General features: G+C 43.3%; 1 long non-coding RNA gene across 1 annotated transcript; it reads right to left on the bottom strand.

The window, feature by feature from the left end:
* Positions 1–4862: 4862 nt before the first annotated feature.
* Positions 4863–9132, bottom strand: LOC145520452 (uncharacterized). The gene is made up of 2 exons (XR_014064479.1): positions 8617–9132; positions 4863–7861 (listed from the first exon to the last, which is right to left on the bottom strand). It is a non-coding gene; the product is annotated as an uncharacterized LOC145520452 (long non-coding RNA).
* Positions 9133–19826: the final 10694 nt, after the last annotated feature.

Here is a 19826-nt window from a genome sequence, read left to right as displayed (position 1 = left end):
CAGAGCCATCACTTACAGTGATATAAGTCCAATCTCTCAGGTGGTCTTTGCCCCTCCATACGTCAGGATTTGTATATTCAAATGCTGTTCTGGAGCTTATCCTGGGTTCTTGACTCCCAGTCTCGATTTCCCTCCCCACCCACCTTCTTCAGAGAGCCTGGGAACATCCATAATGTCTCACATGTCCAGTAGGTACTATCAGTGCTGGAAGATCATTTGGGGATAAATTTGTGATAGGTACTTAGAAAACCAAGAAAACAAATTTTAAAAAATAGAGAAAGAGACAGAGAATTATTAAGTCAGAGAAAGACAAAGAAAATGTAATTGTAGTACATTACATGATTCAGTTCAAATGATATATAGTTTTTCAAAACAATATTACCACTAAGTATTGATTTCACTAAATATTATGCCATAACTTTATTGGGAGGATGGAAGGAGGAAAAGGTGGGGTGAGGTCTTCAAGCTAAACCTTCATCTTCAGATGAAAGAGATCAACAGACTGTATCTAAAATAAAAATAATCAAGAAAGGGCCTTATATGCCATTTAATTAGAAATTTAGGCTAATATCAGAAACAACACCTGAAAACACTGTTGTCACTGGAGAGTAGGGACAGGAAACAATTATTTTTTATGTAAATTTTATAGAATTATTTGTATTTTTAATTTCTTTCTCAATAGATACATATATTCATACGTACATAAGTTTAACTGTAAAAAGCATTAAATAAATTTTAAGCATGCCCATTAAAATAGAAAAAAGATCACTGATCTTCTACCTCTGAGAGTGGAGGAACTTATAAATATTAGGAGCATGATTTTTTTCACCTAAGAAGAGTTGGCATTTTTAAAAAATATGTAATGAAATCCAACCATAAAATAAAATTTTTTAAGATTTTAAAGTAAATCTAATCAATCACACTGGGTGTTTTTACACATAATAAAAAATTTCTGTGTTATTACAGATTCTTTAGGAGCATACTTACCATTGCTCTCTAGTTGGACACTGGAATTTTTTTTCTTGGAGAGATCCATGAGCAATGTAGTGCCTAGAACAGTGCCTGTCACATAGTGGGCACTCCATAAATGATGAATAAATGAATGAGAGATACTAATTCATTAAACACTTGTGAACATCTAGTTTTCTAGATTCAGAGTTCAGTGACTCTAACCCTATCTCTGAGTGAGAAGGAAAGAGTTCCTTGAAAGCAGAGACAGTGTAGGATCTATTTTGGGGTCCTGATCTAAATAACTAACGTTACCCACTCTGTGTCTAGTACACCCCTATTTCTACAGGGAGTTTATACTAAATAGGCAATGTAAAGTGGTATAATATAGCAATTGAAGTACAAGAAGGAGAAGAGAGAGAATGAAGCAGAAGAAATACTGGAAGAACTAATGACTGAGAATTTTTCAAAATTCATAACTCCAAAATTCACAAATCCAAAAGCTCAGAAACATCAAGCAGAAAACAAAAACATCATACCTAGATATATCATTTTCAAACTTCTGAAAATAAAAGATGAAAAGGAAATCTTGAAAACAGTCAGAGGGGGGGAAAAGGCATATTACATTCCCTGGGGAAGACGAGAGACTCTCAAAAAGTAGTCAGAAACATCATTCCAGTACCTCTTTAGAAGATCATCAATCCAAAATTTTAAAAAAGAAAAAATAGAATTGACTTCACCAAACCTGGAGCATCTGTTTTGCAGCAATCTTAACAACTTTAATAACATGACTTTTGAGCACAAGACATTAGAGAAGCGCCTTATTCAAAATAATCCAGGAGAACAACTCCCCATACACCATACACTTCTTTTACCAGTTTCTTCATCAACCTGCCTGCTCTGCCCACCGACCCTGCAGGTGACTTCTGAGCTGTTCCCCCACAAGCCCTACAGAGGGGCACTGGAGAACAGGACACCTGTAGGCACATTCAGCTTCAGGGAAGGAGACTAAACATACTGCCAGGTGGGAATGACCCACCCAAATGTCTGGAAACAGGCTGGAGGGGGCCGGACGGGGATTGATCACACCTGCTCTCACAAGAACTAGAGCGCTCACTGGTGAAGAGCCCGGGAGGTATGGCAACAGGGATGCTGGTACCAGGGCTGCTGGCGATGTTGATCAGCTTCAGCACCTGCGATCTGGTTTCCACACCCCCTAGGAGAGGGCTTCCCTCATAGCTCAGTTGGTAAAGAATCCACCTGCAATGCAGGCGACCCCAGCTCGATTCCTGGGTCAGGAAGATCCACCGGGGAAGGGATAGGTGACCCACTCCAGTATTCTTGGGCTTCTCTTGTAGCTCAGCTGGTAAAGAATCTGCCCGCAATGCAGGAGACCTGGGGTCGATCCCTGGGGTTGGGAAGATCCTCTGGAGCAGGGCATGGCAACCCACTCTAGTATTCTGGCCTGCAGAGTTCCAGGGACTGGATAGACCATGGGGTCGCAAAGAGCCAGACACGACTGAGTGACTTTCAGTTTCACTTTCACCCCTGGGAGAGAAAAACCAAAGCAACAGAAAAAAAGAAAAATTGCAATAATAGCAAACTGAGTAGAAGACACAATCAAGAGCACAGTATCAGAATAAAACAAGTATGTGTTTGCTAAAGAAAAGCTAGATGTGAGATGGTAGACCGGGGTCTCCTGTATTGCAGGCGGATAAGATGGTAGACAGGAAAGTTGAAAGATAAAATGTATACCATGACACAGAACAATTGAGTGATGGGACACAGGTATGAATGTGTGTTAGGAGGAGAAAAAAGAAATGAAGAACTGACAGGAAGAAAGCATATGTTGTTCTCGGGAAGGTGAGTGGATACTCTGGAGCAGAGCTGACTCACAAAAGCACGGGGATACATGTTGTTGAAGGAGGGGACCAAAGAGGGAAGGCAGGAAAAAGGGTGGTGATGCCCATGTACACAAGTGATTGAATTAGTCTTCTACCCCAAATCTCTTTTCACCTAAAATGCATGGAGGAAAATTATTAACGTGCTCACAATTGATCAAGAAACTGATGATTTAAATGATTTGTAGGTACTGATTAGCAGTCATAGCTTCCAATATCTTTAAAGGTGTGCAGAAGGGTTTTAAGGGCTCTCTGCTGGATCAAGGCTTCCTCACTTTGCCAAATAACTTTATTTTTAAGGACTGAGTCCAGTTCATTTTCCAAACTACCTCCAAAGCCCCAAATGGCACTGATCGTCACAGAAAGGGGACTTCCTCCCTGAAGCCATTCTCCATTCCATTTGTTCTCATGCCAAATTTTGCATCTTCAATACATTAATATTTTAGGGAAATTCATATCCCCAACATAGTGAGACAAAGGGTCTCACTTTGGCAAAAAGGACCAATTAAAATTAGGCCTGGGTTGTCAAAAATCTTTCCAAATATGGCAGGATGTGATGGCCCTGACTACCAAGTTAGCACTGGTGGGGCCTGGAGACTCTCCCAGGGGGACCAATAATGCTGGGAGACTGCATGTGCTATTAGCCTGTTTTCACTCTGAACTTAGCAGCTACTGGACAGGTGATAGTTCTCTGGAAACTACAGAGTGATTTACTGGATTCTTTTTGTCTCCATAAATCACTGGAGGAACTGGGATTCTCTCACTTACCTGAAAGATTTCTTGTTACTAATTAGAATATTAAAATCTTACGGAACAATAAGGTGACCAAAGTCTGAGTTTGAAACTCTACAGTGACTAGAAAGAGTTAGTTACTCAGAAAGAATTAGGCAAAGCATTGTTTTGAATCTTCAGATTTCAATTGTATGTGACAGAACACAGCATTGCATTAGAGTTCTATCATCCAAGTAAGAACATACAGTCCAGGTTTTATGAGACCCAAATTACGATAAACATTTACTACACATTATTAAATTTTTACTTCATATCCTCTGCATGCCTGCCCTTGTTTTTCTTTCCTGGACCAATTCCCAGTTCCCCAGTGAACTTGAGTGTCACATGTGTTGGACAAATCCATGGAGGATGCTCTGCTCAGGGTCCTGTTTTCACCTGCAGTGAGAGAAGACAAGTGGGCCTCTGCCCTGGGGAAGACAAGAACCCCCTCCCTGGGGTGAGCATCTCCACTACATTTGTGGAAAGGAAAGCACCTCTCCTGTCAGGAGCTCAGCTGGTTTCTCTAACCAACTTTAAGCATCTGATGGGAATGGTGGGCTCTCCCAGGAAGCCAGTACTTTCTGGGTTTTGGGAGCTTCCTGACCATAGTTCCAGCCTGGCAGACAAAATGCTGGCTATCAAGGTGCAGATGGGATGCCCCTCCCCCAAAGAATCATCTTTCAGGTACCAATGAATTGCACTTTCATTCACTAGTGTTTTCTTGGTGTTAGAGGTGGATTGGAGCTTTCCTGGTGGTTCAGACGGTAAAGAATCTGCCCACAGCAGGAGACCTGGGTTTGATCCCTGGGTTGGGAAGACTTCCTGGAGAAGGAAATGGCTACTCACTCCAGTATTCTTGCCTAGAGAATTCCATGGACAGAGGAGCCTGGTGGGCTACATCCCATAGGGTCACAAAGAGTTGGACGTGACTGAGTGACTAACACACACACACACACACACACACACACACACACACACACAGGTTGAACCATGTCCCTCACAACAAAATATATTGAAATCCTAACCCCTACTTCCTCAGAACATGACCTTGTTTGAGATAGGGTCTTTACAGAGGTATCAGGGTAAAGTGACATCATTAGTTCAGTTCAGCTCAGTTCAGTCGCTCAGTCGTGTCCAACTCTTTGCAACCCCATGGACTGCAGCATGCCAGGCCTCCCTGCCCATCACCAACTCCCGGAGTTTACTCAAACTCATGTCCATTGAGTTGGTGGTGCCATCCAACTATCTCATCCTCTGTCGTCCACTTCTCCTCCCACCTTCAATCTTTCCCAGTATCAGGATCTTTTCAAATGAGTCAGTTCTTTGCATCAGTTGGCCAAAGTATTGGAGCTTCAGCTTCAGCATCAGTCCTTCCAATGAATGCTCAGGACTGATTTCCTTTAGGACTGACTGGTTGGATCTCCTTGCAGTCCAAGGGACTCTCAAGGGTCTTCTCCAACACCATAGTTCAAAAGCATCAATTCTTCGGCGCTCAGCTTTCTTTATAGTCCAACTCTCACATCCATACATGACTACTGGAAAAACCATAGCCTTGACTAGACAGACCTTTGTTGGTAATGTCTCTGCTTTTTAATATGCTGTCTAGGTTTGTCATAGCTTTTCTTCCAAGGAGCAAGTGTCTTTTAATTTCATGGCTTGCAGTCACCATTTGCAGTGATTCTGGAGGCCAAAAAAATAAAGTCTTGTACTGTTTTCATTGCTTCCCCATCTATTTGCCATGAAGTGATGGGACCAGATGTCATGATCTTAGTTTTCAGAATTTTGAGTTTTAAGCCAACTTTTTCACTCTCCTCTTTCACCTTCATCAAGAGGCTTTTTAGTTCTTCTTTGCTTTCTGCCACAAGGATGGTGTTATCTACATATCTGAGGTTATTGATATTTCTCCCAGCAATCTTGATTCCAGTTTGTTTTTCATCCAATCCAGCATTTCTCGTGATGTACTCTGCATATAAGTTAAATAAGTAGGGTGACAATATACAGCCTTGATGTACTCCTTTCCCTATTTGAAACCAGTCGTTGTTCCATATCCAGTTCTAACTGTTGCTTCTTGACCTGCAAACAGATTTCTCAGGAGGCAGGTCAGGTTGTCTGGTATTCCCATCTCTTAAGAATTTTCCACAGTTTGTTGTGGTCCACACAGTCAAAGGCTTTCGTATAGTCAACAAAGCAGATGTTTTTCTGGAACTCTCTTGCTTTTTCGATGATCCAACAGATGTTGGCAATTTGATCTCTGGTTCCTCTGTCTTTTCTAAATCCAGCTTGAACATTTGGAAGTTCACAGTTCACATACTGTTGAAGCCTGGCTTGAGGAATTTTGAGCATTACTTGGTTAGCATGTGAGATGAGTGCAACTGTGCGGTAACTTGAGCATTCTTTGGCATTGACTTTCTTTGGGATTGGAATGAAAACTGACCTTTTCCAGTCCTGTGGTGACTGCTGAGTTTTCCAAATTTGCTGGCATATTGAATGCAGCACTTTCACAGTATCATCTTTTAGGATTTGAAATAGCTCAGCTGGAATTCCATCATCTCCACTAGCTTTGTCCATAGTGATGCTTCCTAAGGCCCACTTGACTTCGCATTCCAGGTTGTCTGGCTCTAGGTGAGTGATCACACCATCGTGGTTATCTGGGTCATGAAGATCTTTTTTGTACAGTTCTGTGTATTCTTGCCACCTCTTTTTTAATATCTTCTGCTTCTGTTAGGTCCATACCATTTCTGTCCTTTATTGTGTCCATCATTGCATGAAAATTTCCCTTGGTTTCTCTAATTTTCTTGAAGAGATCTCTAGTTTTTTCCATTCTATTGTTTTCTTCTATTTCTTTGCATTGGTCACTGAGGAAGGCTTTCTTATCTCTCCTTGCTATTCTTTGGAACTCTGCATTCAAATGGGTATATCTTTCCTTTCCTCCTTTGCCTTTCACTTCTCTTCTTTTCATAGCTATTTGTAAGTCCTCCTCAGACAGCCATTTTGCCTTTTTTCATTTCTTTTTCTTGGGGATGGTCTTGCTCACGGCCTCCTGGACAATGTTATGCACCTCTGTCCATAGTTCTTCAGGCATTCTGTCTATCAGACCTAACCCCTTGAATCTATTTGTCACTTCCACTGTATAATCGTAAGGGATTTGATTTAGGTCATATCAGAATGGTCAAGTGGTTTTCACTACTTTCTTCAATTTAAGTCTGAATTTGGCAATAAGGATTTCATGATCTGAGCCACAGTCAGCTCCCAGTCTTGTTTTTGCTGACTGTATAGAGCTTCTCCATATTTGGCTGCAAAGAATATAATCAATCTGATTTCGGTGTTGACCATCTGGTGATGTCTATGTGTGGAGTCTTCTCTTGTGTTGTTGGAAGAGGGTGTTTGCTATGACTAGTGCATTCTCTTGGCAAAACTACGAGCCAAGGACAGACCCTGGAGTGATCCTTTCCTCACAGCTCTCAGAAGGAACCAACTTTGCTGACAGCTTGATTTGAAAAATCAAGCTCAACAAGGGCCAAGCAGTGTTATTAGCAATTTTATAAGGGATCTGGTCCCTTATAGGGGATTGAGTCCTTTGACCCAAAATCTAAATGTAACAGACACACAGACTGTGGGTGCGTGTGTGTGTCCTATAGGATAGTGGTTGTAAAATGGTTACCCAGAAGTGAAGTCTCCAGGAGGCTTCCACCAGGCTTTGTACACAGTGGTATGTACAGGTGGCATCATGAATTGCATATTTCTGCCCCACCCAACAGTCCTGAGTAGCCTGGTCTCCAGTCAGAAAGTAAACCTCTCTGCCAAAATTACAAAGCACAAATTTGCCTATTAAAATAAGTTTACTTTGGCCATCTGATGCAAAGAGCTGACTCACTGGAAAAGATCCTGATGCTGGGAAAGACTGAGGGCAAGAGGGGAAGGGGACGACAGAGGATGAGATGGTTGGATGGCTTCACTGGTCAATGGACAAGAGTTTAAGCAAACTCGGGGAGATAGTGAAGGACAGGGATACCTGGCGCTCTGCAGTTCATGGGGTCGCAGAGTCAGACACGACTTACCAACTGAACAACAACAATATAAAAACATTAAGCTTCTCAAGCGGAAAGGCTCCCATCGACATAAAGGGGAGTAGCTTTAGCTGAATTCCATGATCTACGTGATTGGTTGTTTCTTTTTTAAATCTGTTAAGAAAGCTGATGGCTTGGGAGAAAAGTCACAGACAAAACTGTACTTGAGTTTACCTGAAACAAAACAGAGAAAAAATGTATTGAAAAAAAAAAACTATCCAGGTTTTTACAAGTGGAGTTTAAAATATATAGATAAGAAGACATTCAAAAGAACAGAAATGAGTATCTCTAGTGTTGAGAGCTTCACACATTCTTTCATTCATCTACACCTTTCCCTTCCTCCCTCCACATAAATTCATTCTTGGCTAGTTACCAGAAAAAATACAGGACATTCAGTCAAATTCAAATTTCAGAGAAATAAGAAACACACACACATATACACATATACATTTAGTATACTAAATGTATATTCCTGATACATGTATATTTATTAAAAATGTTTATACGTATTATGTAATATATTTAGCATATTCTCCTAAACACATAGTATAAAAATATATAGTTAAATACATTTCAGTATAGTTCAGTTCAGTCGCTCAGTCGTGTCCGACTCTTTGCGACCCCATGAATCGCAGCACGCCAGGCCTCCCTGTCCATCACCAACTCCCGGAGTCCACCCAAACTCATGTCCATCGAGTCGGTGATGCCATCCAGCCATCTCATCCTCTGTCGTCCCCTTCTCATCCTGCCCCCAATCCTTCCCAGCATTAGGGTCTTTTCCAGTTAGTCAACCCTTCGCATGAGGTGGCCAAAGTATTGGAGTTTCAGCTTCAACATCAGACCTTCCAATGAACAAGTGTGTACCAAATATTGCATGAGACACACATCCTAAAAAAATAATCTGTTGTCTAACAGAAATTCAAATTTACCTGGCATTCTTTTGTGTGCATGCTAGGTCTGGCAACCCTGTTCCTGGCCCCAGAGCCAGGCCCCTCACAGCTCCGAAGGAATGCATTTATCCTGGGGGGTGGCTGTATTTTCTCCCTGCTCTAGCAAGAGACCCCGAAATTCACTGGGTCACCGAGGCAATGACCGCAGGAAGCTGTCGGCCCTCAGGGTAGGGGGTCAGGGGCTGGGTCCTGGGGACAGCGGGGAGGGGGCAGACCCCCTGGGGCAGGGCGCCAGCCCTAACCATCCGAGAGACCAACAATCAAAGCGACAGTGACTCCCTTTTGCTTCCAGGGGTCCGAGGAGAAGCATCTGGGGGTGGGAAGTGGGGACGCCGTCGCGACTCCGGGCCGCCCGGACCTCGGGAGTGGCGGGGGCCTGGCCTGCGGCCGTGAGGCGCCGGCAGAGCTGCAGGACCGCAGCGGCGTTCCCGCCACAGAGGTTCGGGCAGCGGGCTCCGGAAGGGGCCCCGGATGTCCCGGCTCCTCCTCGGCCTCCTCGCGCCCCCTGGCGGCCGCAGCTGGACACGCGGCGCACACTGCACTGAGCACCTGCATTGAACGGGGAGAGTCCCGGGGGAGCCAGTGCTTCATGGGACAGGGCAGAAGAAAGTGACCCTTTCAACCGAAGGCACCTCTTTCAGGGTCTTCAGAGACAAGGGAATAACTGAGCTCCTGGTCAAAAGTCCCCCAGGGACAACCTCGCTACTTCTGAGAGCACCTTTGCCCATGACTTCTGCAGGTATTGAGAGCTTCCCTGGGGGCTCAGACGGTAAAGCGTCTGCCTACAATGTGGGAGACTCGGGTTCAATCCCTGGGTTGGGAAGATCTCCTGGAGAAGGAAATGGCACCCCACTCCAGTACTCTTGCCTGGAAAATCCCATGGACGGAGGAACCTGGTAGGCTACAGTCCATGGGGTCGCAAAGAGTCGGACACGACTGAGCGACTTCACGTTCTTTCACGTCCTGCAGGTATTAGACAGCTTAATGCTCTGCTAGCCCCACCACTCAGAATAACTCGCGTTAAATGTGATGAGGAATCCATCTTTTCAAACGCAAGACTTGCCCAAGTGTAAGAAAGATGTAAGTGGACATCTTGCTCACTCAGAATTAATAATATCCTCAGGCTCTTGCTGCAAACTCAAAAAGATCAAGGTCTTGGGCCTTGTTTTACCTGATTCACACAATGAGTCCATCCTCTCCACTTCCCACAATGCTGTGTGCAGGTTCTCGAAGTGGACAGAAAAATCAGGAGGCAGACCTTCTAGTGAGAAAACCGAAGGCAAGAAGCCCTAGCAGCCAACTGACTATCTCTCTCCTTCTCCACCCCAAGCAAGTTAATTGACAAATACTGTCAAAGTCTTCACAGTGAGTGGTAATTTTATGTGTCAATTTGGCTGGGCCAAAGGACTCATATTTCAAACACGGGTCTGGATGTTGCTGTAAAGGTAGTTTTTAAATGAGATTGCCAGTTTGATCAGTAGACTCTGAGTAAGGTAGATTACCCTCCATAATGTGAGTGGATCTCATCCAATCTGTTGAAGAGATCAAAAGGGGAAAGATTGACTTCCCCCAAGGAAGGTGGGAATTCTGCCTCCAAACTGCCTTTGGACTCAAGGCTGTACCAACCGTTCCCTGGTCTCTAAGGCTGCCAGCAGCCACCCTAGAGATTTTGGGCCTGCCCAGCCTGTACAGGGGATGAGATGGCTGGATGGCATCACCAACTCAATGGACATGAGTTTGAGTAAACTATGGGAGTTGGTGATGGACAGGGAGGCCTGGGGTGCTGCAGTCCATGGGGTCGCAAAGAGTTGGACACGACTGAGCGACTGAACTGAACTGACTGAACTGAGCCTGTACAATTGTTTGAGCCAATTCCTTAAAATGCCTGTCTGTCTCTCTCTCTGTCTCTCTCAGATACATAGATATAGAGATGTCTGTGTCTGGCTGGCACCCAGCTCAGTCCAGACCCATTCCTCTCTTGTCTTGTAAGTTTTTCCTCTCTAGTAGATGATCTCCTTCTGCATAAAACACACTGTTACTTCTCTCATCTTAAAAAATATCTTGATTTAATTTCTCTTCCAGCCACTACACTCTTTGGTCTTTTTTGTAACAATAGTCCTCTAAAAAGAGTTGCTTACACTCTTTCTTCAGTTCTCTCCTCCCATTCACTGTTTGCATTTTTTATTGTGAAATACAACACATATACAAAAAAGGGGGAGAGGAAGGTAAAAACAGAACCATACTGCTTAACAATTTATTTGAAACAAATACCTTTGCTAAAATAGCACAGAAGCCTTCCTCAGGCCCCCTCCCACTTCCCTGTCTGCCCCTAAAGGTAGCCACCATCCTGACTTTTATGACCAACACTTGCTTGATCTATTTTATTGTTTTGCCTTTTAGGCATGCATCCCTCAACACTGTAGTTTTACCTGGTTTTTGAACTTTAACAGTAGGATAATAAAAAAAATGGCTTCTGATGCTGGCTTCTTTCATGCAGTATCATGTTAGTAAAATTCACCCATGTTGACAAATGTGACTGCATTTCATTTATTTTCATTACTTTATAAAACCCCATTGCGTTAGTTATCTATTACTGTGCAGTTATCTATTGCTGTGTAAGAAATTACTCCAAGATTTAGTGGGTTGAAACTAGCATTAACTATATCACCTATGTCCTGAAAGTCAGGGATCATTTGTGGCTTAGCTGGGTATTCTGGCTTTGGGTGTCTCGCGTAGCTGCAGTTAAGCCGTCACCTGAGATTATAATCGCTGAAGACTTAGTCTGAGTTGGAAGATCCTTTCCCGCTTTCACTAACATGGCAGTTGACAAGAGTGTTGCCACATGGGCCTCTCTATAGGGCTACTCATGACATACATTCCCCAGAGCAAACAGTCCAAGAGAAAAAAATGTGATTGGAGGAGCTCCCAAGATGGAAGCTCCAATGGTTTGTGTAACCTAATCTCAGAAGTGACACACTGCTGCTCTATGCTGTTGATCACACAGATCCTCCTGGCCCAGTGTGGGAGCGGACCACCAAGGGTGTGAGCACCAGGAGGCAGGCATCGCTGGGGATCATCTTGGAGGCTGCCTACCTCAACGTTTGTATAAACACAGAAGACTTGATTTATCCATTCTATTATCAATCAATATTTGGGTTACTTCTAGTTTGGGACTGTTATGAATAGGGCTTCTGTGAACATTCTTATACACGCCTACTGGCACATATGTGCATGCGTTTCTGCTGGATAAATACCTAGAGGTGTAATTTCTGGGTCACTGTCTGTGCACGTCAAGTTCAGTGTGTGTGGGGGGGTGGTGCTCAGTCATTCAGTCGTGTCCCACTCTTTGTGACCCTATGGACTGTAGCCCACCAGGCTCCTCTGCCCATGGGATTTCCCAGGCAAGAATACCAGAGTGGGTTGCCATTTCCTCCTCCAGGGGATCTTTACCACTCAGGCACTGAACCAGCATCTCCTGCGTCTCTTGAATTGGTAAGTGGATTCTTTACCACTGAACCACCTGAAAAGCCCATCAAGTTTAATAACAAATGGAAAACTGTTTTATATAGTAATCTACAAAGTTACAAGCCTACCAGGAGTAGATGAGATTTCCGGTTGTCCTCAATATCACTTGGCATTTTCAGTCTCTTCAACTTCTGCCATTCTCATGGGTCTGTAGTGATATCTCACTGTAGTTTTCATTTGCATTCCATGATGGCTAAAGGGTTTGAGCAGCTTTTTGTGTGTCTTTTTGGACCTTGGGATACAGTGTTTTGTGAACTGTAGTAGATACGGAGACATGGTACTCATCTCCTTCTTCCAGGAAGGACTTACTGCCCAGTGGCAGGAAGTGTGGTCCCCAGACAGCCTCCAACCAGCGGCTTCTTCAGGGTCAGCCTCAACAGCAGAGAACCACCTTGTCCAAGGTCATGTTCTTCCTGGGAAGCTCACACTCTGGCTCAGCAAGGCACAGCTGCATCAACCTGACACAGGACGCAGGACACATCAATGAGCAACCTCCACTGGATTAGCCCGGGCTTTGCTGGGCCTGCCTCGAAGTTCAGCTCCTTTCTCCTCCCAGACCTGCTTCTTCTCCCTTTTGTTCACAATAAGCATCTTGATTCTTAATAAACATCTCATACCACAAACTCCTTCTCATGGTCTGCTTCTGAAGAACCCAGTCTGTGACACAAAGTGTCTTCTTAAGCCTATTGCCCATTTTCCTACCTGCCTTTTTTTCTTACCAATTTTGTCAGCATTTTTTATTTAATATGGATACAAGTCCTTTGTCAAATATATATGTGGCAAATATCTCTCCCACTATGGGGCTTGCTGTTTCATTTCTTTATTGTGTCTTTGGACAGAAGTCCTTTATTTGGATATGATTCAGTTTCTCAATTTTCTTTCCTTTTTAGACATGCTCATTGTATCCTACCCTAAGGTCATGAATATATTCTCTTATATTCCAAAAGCATTCGTTGTTTTGCCTTTCAGTTTTAGACTTACATGTAGCCTGGAATTAATTATTGTATAAAGCATGAGACAGAAGCCTTGCATCACTTTTTTTAACCAAATGGATTTCCTATTGTCCCACCACCATATTTTGAAAATGCTTTCCTTTCCCCCATTGTCTGCAGTGCCAAGCTGTCACATATATCAAGTGTGTGAGTCTATCCACACGTGTGGGATTGTTTCTGGGTTCCCACTCTGAGTCATTGGTCTTCTTGTCTGCTCTGGTCCCAATACTGCACTGTTATAATTCCCATTTGGAATTTCAAGCCTGCTTGGAATAGGGTTTTTGTCTCCATTTGTTCCACTGAAATGGCTCTTATAGAGATCAGCACCTTCTACCTTCAGAATATGCACATCCCAAATCCAAACACTGCACCCCACCTCCATATGGCTGCCAGCCCACAGCAGCCCCCACTTGGACAAGGGGAGAGCTATGCAGGCCTAGGGGCTTCCCTGGTGGCTCAGACTGTAAAGTATCTGCCTGCAATGCAGGAGACCTGGGTTCAATCCCTGGCTCAGGAAGATCCCCTGGAGAAGGGAATTGGCATCCCATGCCAGTATTCTTGCCCAGAGAATCCCACGGACTGAGGAGTGGGGCTACAGTCCATAAGGTCATAAAGAATTGGACGTCACTGAGCAACTAACATTTCCTTTCCTTCATACAGGCATACCTCGTTTTATTGTGCTTTTTTAATTTTTATAAATTGAAAGTTTATGACAACTCTGTTTCAAGAAAGTCTATCAAGACCATTTTTCTACAGAATTTGCCTACTTCATGTCTTTGTGTCACAATTTGGTAATTCTCATGATATTTCAAGCTTTTTCCCTATAATATTTGTTGTGATGATTTGTAAACGTAATCTTTGATGTTACTACTGCAAAAAGATTGAGTCACTGAAGGTTCAAATAATGGTGCTTTAGCAATAAAGTATTTTTAATTAAGGTACATATGCTTTTTAAGACATAGTGCTATTGCACACTGTTACAGTATCATGAAAATGTAAGTTTTATAAGCACTGAGAAACCAAAAAAAAAAAAAAACCTTGTGACTCACTTTATTGCGATACCTGCTTTACTGCAGTGGTCTGGAACGAGGCTGCAGTGTCTCTGAGGTCTGTCTGTATATTACCCATTGCCTCATAACACATGTAAAAATTCCAGGGAGAATTCTTCAGTAACCTTCTAATTGGTCTTCTTACTTCAACCCCTCTTTCCTTCGTTGGTTGTTTTTTTTTTTAAACACAATAGCCAGAGGAATCCTTTGAAGACATAAGCCAGATCCTGTCACTCCTCTGTTCAAAACCCAGCAGTGGCTCTTCCTTCACTCAGAGTAGAAACCGAAGTCCCAAACAAATTTCAAGGCCTTTCCTGCTGCGCCCTTGACCTTCCCTGTCTCTCTGAGCTCATCTCCTGCTGTTCTCCCCTGACTCTGCTCCAGCCACTTTGATGTCCTCTTTGCTGCTCCCCACGCTTGCCAGCTGCTTCTGTCTTACAGCCTGTGTGTCAGTTTTGCCCTCTGACTAGAACACTTCACCCAAACATCTGCATGGCTAACTTCTTCACTCCTTGACCCAAATGTCAGCTTTGAGATGAGACCCGTCTTGACCACAAAAATCAAAACCTGTCTTCCATCTGCCTGCTTTGCTTTTCTCTACTTTCTTTTTCCCATCACTCTTATCACCATCAATGTGTGCGTGCATGCTCAGTCATGTCCAACTCTTTGTGACCTCATGGACAGTAGCCCACCAGGCTCCTCTGTCCATGGGGATTCTCCAGGCAAGAATACTGAAGTGGCTTGCCACTCCCTTCTCTAAAGGATCTTCCCGACCCAGGGATTGAACGGGAGTCTCCTGAGTCTCCTGCGTTGGCCGCAGATTCTTTACCACTGAGCCACCTGGGAAGCCCTATCACCGTCAGTGATACTATATAAATGATCTATCAGTTATGTTTATTGTCCATTCTTTCTCCCCTTCTAGAATGTCCCCAGGGATCTTTGTCTGCTTTTTTTCTGTGTTGCTCTCTTTGCATCCCAAGCACCCAGAACTGTAAACCACAGTCCACTGTTCGCGTGTTTTCTGCTGCTCCCCTCTACCTCAGGAACCTGCGCCTGCAGCCCTTGAAGGAGCCCAGGCAGTGATGGGCTTCTGGTCTCTCCCTGCTATTGGAAGCAGCGGTGTAAGTTGAGACACGGGGATTGTTCAATGTAGCCTCTGTGGGGCAAGGTGCCTGGGTTCCAGCTCCAGGTCTGTCACCATCTGTGACGAGTCACTTCTCTTACCTGCATCTTCATTTCCCTGTCTCTCCCTCAGGTCAATGCCCTGCCCTCTGTGGGCGCAGATGGGAGTGCGACTTACTCCAAATCAGAGCTGCAGACAGGGGGCCTCCCAGGGCCTCAGCACGGACACTCATGCTGTACACTCAGCACATACACTGTAATGCCACCCGACGGAGGTAGCGCCAACGCTAAAATCCATGGATTTTGTTTCCATACCTATATCCCAGGCTGTTTCATTGGGCTGTGGAGGGGGTTGAGGGAGGGGAGGTGTGGGCAGGCATTTGGTTCAACTATATTGTAAGCATCTAGTACTAAATGCAAAGAAAACTTTACAAATCATACCAAGGGAGATGAATTTTTTTTTCTTGTTCTAAAAATTTTTCTTTCAACACACCGAAACAGTCACAATTCTACTCAAAATCCAAACCTAAACTCATCTGAAATGTGCTGTTCCTGAGGTGTCATTCCTGACACTCAGAGCGATATCCTGTCATTAAGTCAGAAGGCTTGAAAGGTGTGGGGGCTCAGTGTATAAAGAAATAATGCTGTGAGTCATAACACTGGTTTCATCTCCAATTCTCAAGAGCACCCTGCTGAAAATCGCATTAATCCTTATAATTTCCATGCTAATAGACCCAGATCAGCACTTGGTGAGTGGGGTAGGGTAGGTGGAGCAGGATCTCCTCCTTGGGATGGTGAAGGAACTGTGGAGTTCTGAACGGGGACTTGGTGGTGGGGAGAGCTGCAACTCCGATACTTGGAAGGGATGCCCTGCTTCCCTTCAACTGGGGGCACCTCTCTCGGTGTTCCCCTTTCTCTCACTCATATATGTGTTGTCATGCCAAAAAGAGGAACTGTAGGCTTCTGGATAAATTTGAAAAGTTGATGTACAGCATAGTCGGCAACTGGAGTTGCAAGAAAAGTGGCAGAGAATCAAGAAATTTAAAAGCTGGAGACACTGTGGATGTGATTATGAAGTAGACTAATTTTACAAAGATATAGATGTGGATTAATTCTTAAAAATAAGGGAGGCTATAGTTACCTCCGTAATATTACTGAATGTCTCCTTGGGAGTCCTCAGATGCACTTTAAATAAAAATCATGATTTTTAAAAAGTCACTCATTGAATTTTAGTCACATGCTTAATTTTTCATCGAAATAATCAGCAAATGTGACTACCCTCCCAATTTATTTGCATCATCTCTAAATACTTTTCACAGGAAAAAAATAAATATTCTTTCAAATGATCAGATGCCAGCACAACTGTTCAGAAGAATATTTCAGAGGTCCCTCGATTATTTCAATCAAAGATGCTCCAAAGACTTCTTGGACTTGGGTAGCATCTTAGGAAAAAGGAATGGCAGCCGTTCTACAACTCACTTGGAGGCACACTTTCTCTTTGTTGGGAAGAGTGTGATTTAGGAGAGAAGGTGGATGGGTGTCAGCAAAGGATACGTTTTGGGTTGAGGTTTTGGGGAAAGGCACAGAGGCAATTATCAAAAGATTTTATGGTTACAATGTATAACAACTATAGTGTCCATTTTTAGACACTCGTTTTTCCACTGTCACACTGCTCTGGATTCAATTTGGAAAATTCTGGACCTTTTTTTAGTTGGCACACATGTTAAGTAAACTGTCTTCAACTGTAACGTAAAATTATCTTTGACAGTAAAACATTTGCGAGAGGTTTATTGTCAAGGAGGATGGTCTCACTGGTCCTAATTTTCACTAAATAGAACTCATTCTGTTTGAAAATAAGTACTGCATGTGCTCAGTCACTTCAGTCATGTCTGACTCTGCGACCGCATGGATTGTAGCTCACCAGGCTCCTCTGTCCATAGGATTTTCCAGGCAAGAATACTGGAGTGGGTTGCCATCCCCTCCTCCAGGGAATCTCCCTGACCCATGGATCAAACCCAACTCTCTTGTGTCTCCTTTATTGTAGGCGGATTCTTTACCTGTTGAACCATCCGGGAAGCTCATGTCTTTGTAAATAGAGATACTATATATTTTGAATCCCAACTTTTGAGAGACAATTTTCTATAGCTATCTCATGTTTCTGCAAACCTTGTGAGCAGAGGCACATGGCTTTTGTTCCAAACTATCCTTTTATATTTGCATAAGGTACAGCCTTGGAAGAAAGAGTAACTCCCTCTTGGACAGCTTTGCTTGCATACACTTTAGAGAGGTTTCTTGAGCTCAAAATTCCTCAGCATATGCAGCATCCACCTGGCTGCTCCACATCGGCCCCATAGAACTTGGGGGACAGAGGAATAAGTAGGCAACAGGAAGCTGTGATGCCTCTGACTTGGGGGTCTCCTGTCTTCTGCCAGCATCCATGACACTGCACAGAGTGTTAGCTTGCACAGAGTCAGACCCTTTCATGGTTTTTGACACTTACCATCCAAAAACTAATTTCATACAATAAAAGGATTTCTTTGTCCCACCCGACTTCCCACTTCTCTCAGGCAAACAATCTGATACAATTCTAGCACAATCAATAAATGCGGATTGTCTTCTGGAGTTTGCTGCAAAGGGGATCAATGGATCAAGCCAGAAAATCGAGAAGTTTAATATATTAAAAGACACATATAAGAAAGAAAACACTAAGGGGGAAGGAGGTAAGCCTAGAAGGTGATGATAGAAATAAATTACACAGCATGTCTTTAATTTTGGTTGTCTCACAAGCTAAACCACTCTTTTGCTAAAGAAAATTATAGCCCTATCGCCCTCTACCAGAACCAAGCTAGAAACTACAGGAAAATGGTTTAAAGTTCTTTCTGAAATTTGCTCATCCCCTTTGTGGTATCCAGGGGTTTCCCAGGTGGCTCAGTGGTACAGAATCCTCCAGCCAATGCAGGAGACGTGGGTTTGACACCTGGGTCAGGAAGATCCGCTGGAGAAGGAAAAGGCAACCCTCTCCAGTATTCTTACCTGGAAAATCCCATGGACAGAGGAGCCTGGCAGGTTACAGACCATGGGGTCGCAAAGACAAGGACACGACTTGGCAACTTAACAACAAAGTGGTATCCACTGCAGCAGTTACACAGACTTTAAAACGTAAACTGCAGGTGTTTATGAAGGTAAAAGGTACACAGCTCCCTTTGCATACCAAGCCTGACAGGTTAGTGCTGGACCATCTAGTGCTGAAGAGTGGACAGCCCTTCTCACACTCACCTGCAATTTGTAGCAGCCACTGACTGCAGGGACCACTAACACAGCTGCAGACTTTGCTGGAAGTCCCTGGAAGCCGCACCTAGCACTTCTGCCCTCACCTGTTCCACATTCATTCCGTGGACAACAGCTGCTTAGAACCCTCTGCTCATCTATTAACCCTGTCACCACACCTACTCAGTTCCACCTCAGAAAATAACCACTTTGTTACACAGTGAATGCTGACCCTTCGACTCCAGCAAAGGAGCATCATCTTGTGAACTCAAATGGTTAGTACTAAAACCCCAAACCTTAATTTTTTGCTTAAATGGCACTATACCAACACTTTAAACGGCACTACAGCAATACTTGAAAGCAGCATATCCAAATATTTGATCAAGCATTGAAATCAGAAAAGAATGTCTAATACGCCAATAAATGTATTTATTTATAAATTATAGAAGTGTACAACTGTACAATATATTATGTACATTATAAAACACACAAAAATAGAAATTTAAAAGGTTGAGATTAAATACAAACAACCACTTTAACATTCTCCCAATAGACTGATTACTGCACACTCCTGGGAGGTACACATTCCCACCTAAAACCACAGCCCTAAAGCATGCCAATGATTGCTAGATTTGAATTTTTAGCTAGTTACAGAAAAATATACAAGATCACAGCTTTTTTAAGTTTTGCAAAATAGCCTGAGCATCTAGTTTAAATGTGAAGATGCTTGATGCTAACTTTTTAAGACATAATTGGACTAATCACTGCGCAGCTGGTAAAATGTCACATTACAGTTCACTGATAGCTGTCTCAGTTATCATAGGGCAGATTAAACTGGGGATTCTGTGAAGTTTAATATTTGGGGAGGAAATGCTTTAAAGAAACATTCAAAACCAACAAATAGCTAGCACCTAAAAAAAAAACCTCCTCTGCCTACAGTGGAAAAACAAACGGAAAAAATGCTTTCCAAACAATGGCCATTAAAAAGCAAATGGATTAAAATAGATTGCCATACATTTGCCTGCCTTAATACCTGTAAGCCATAAGAACACGAATTCTTTTTAATAGCCCCAGTGTCTGATCACAGAACTGGACACACTGAAATTCAGTAAACAGGTGGTGAACAATGAATAACTCCTTGAAAAATATGTGAGATGTGGAATTATGTTTGGAATTACAACTGTTGCTAAAGACCACTCCAGTATCTGTCTTTGCTTGGCTGAAGCAAATAACT

The sequence above is a fragment of the Giraffa tippelskirchi genome, chromosome 9 (assembly GCF_054371585.1).
Source record: "Giraffa tippelskirchi isolate mGirTip1 chromosome 9, T2T-mGirTip1v1.2.pri, whole genome shotgun sequence".
Classification (NCBI taxonomy): domain Eukaryota; kingdom Metazoa; phylum Chordata; class Mammalia; order Artiodactyla; family Giraffidae; genus Giraffa; species Giraffa tippelskirchi.
Note: the sequence above shows the minus strand (reverse complement) of the source record. Positions and strands in the feature narration are given on the sequence as shown.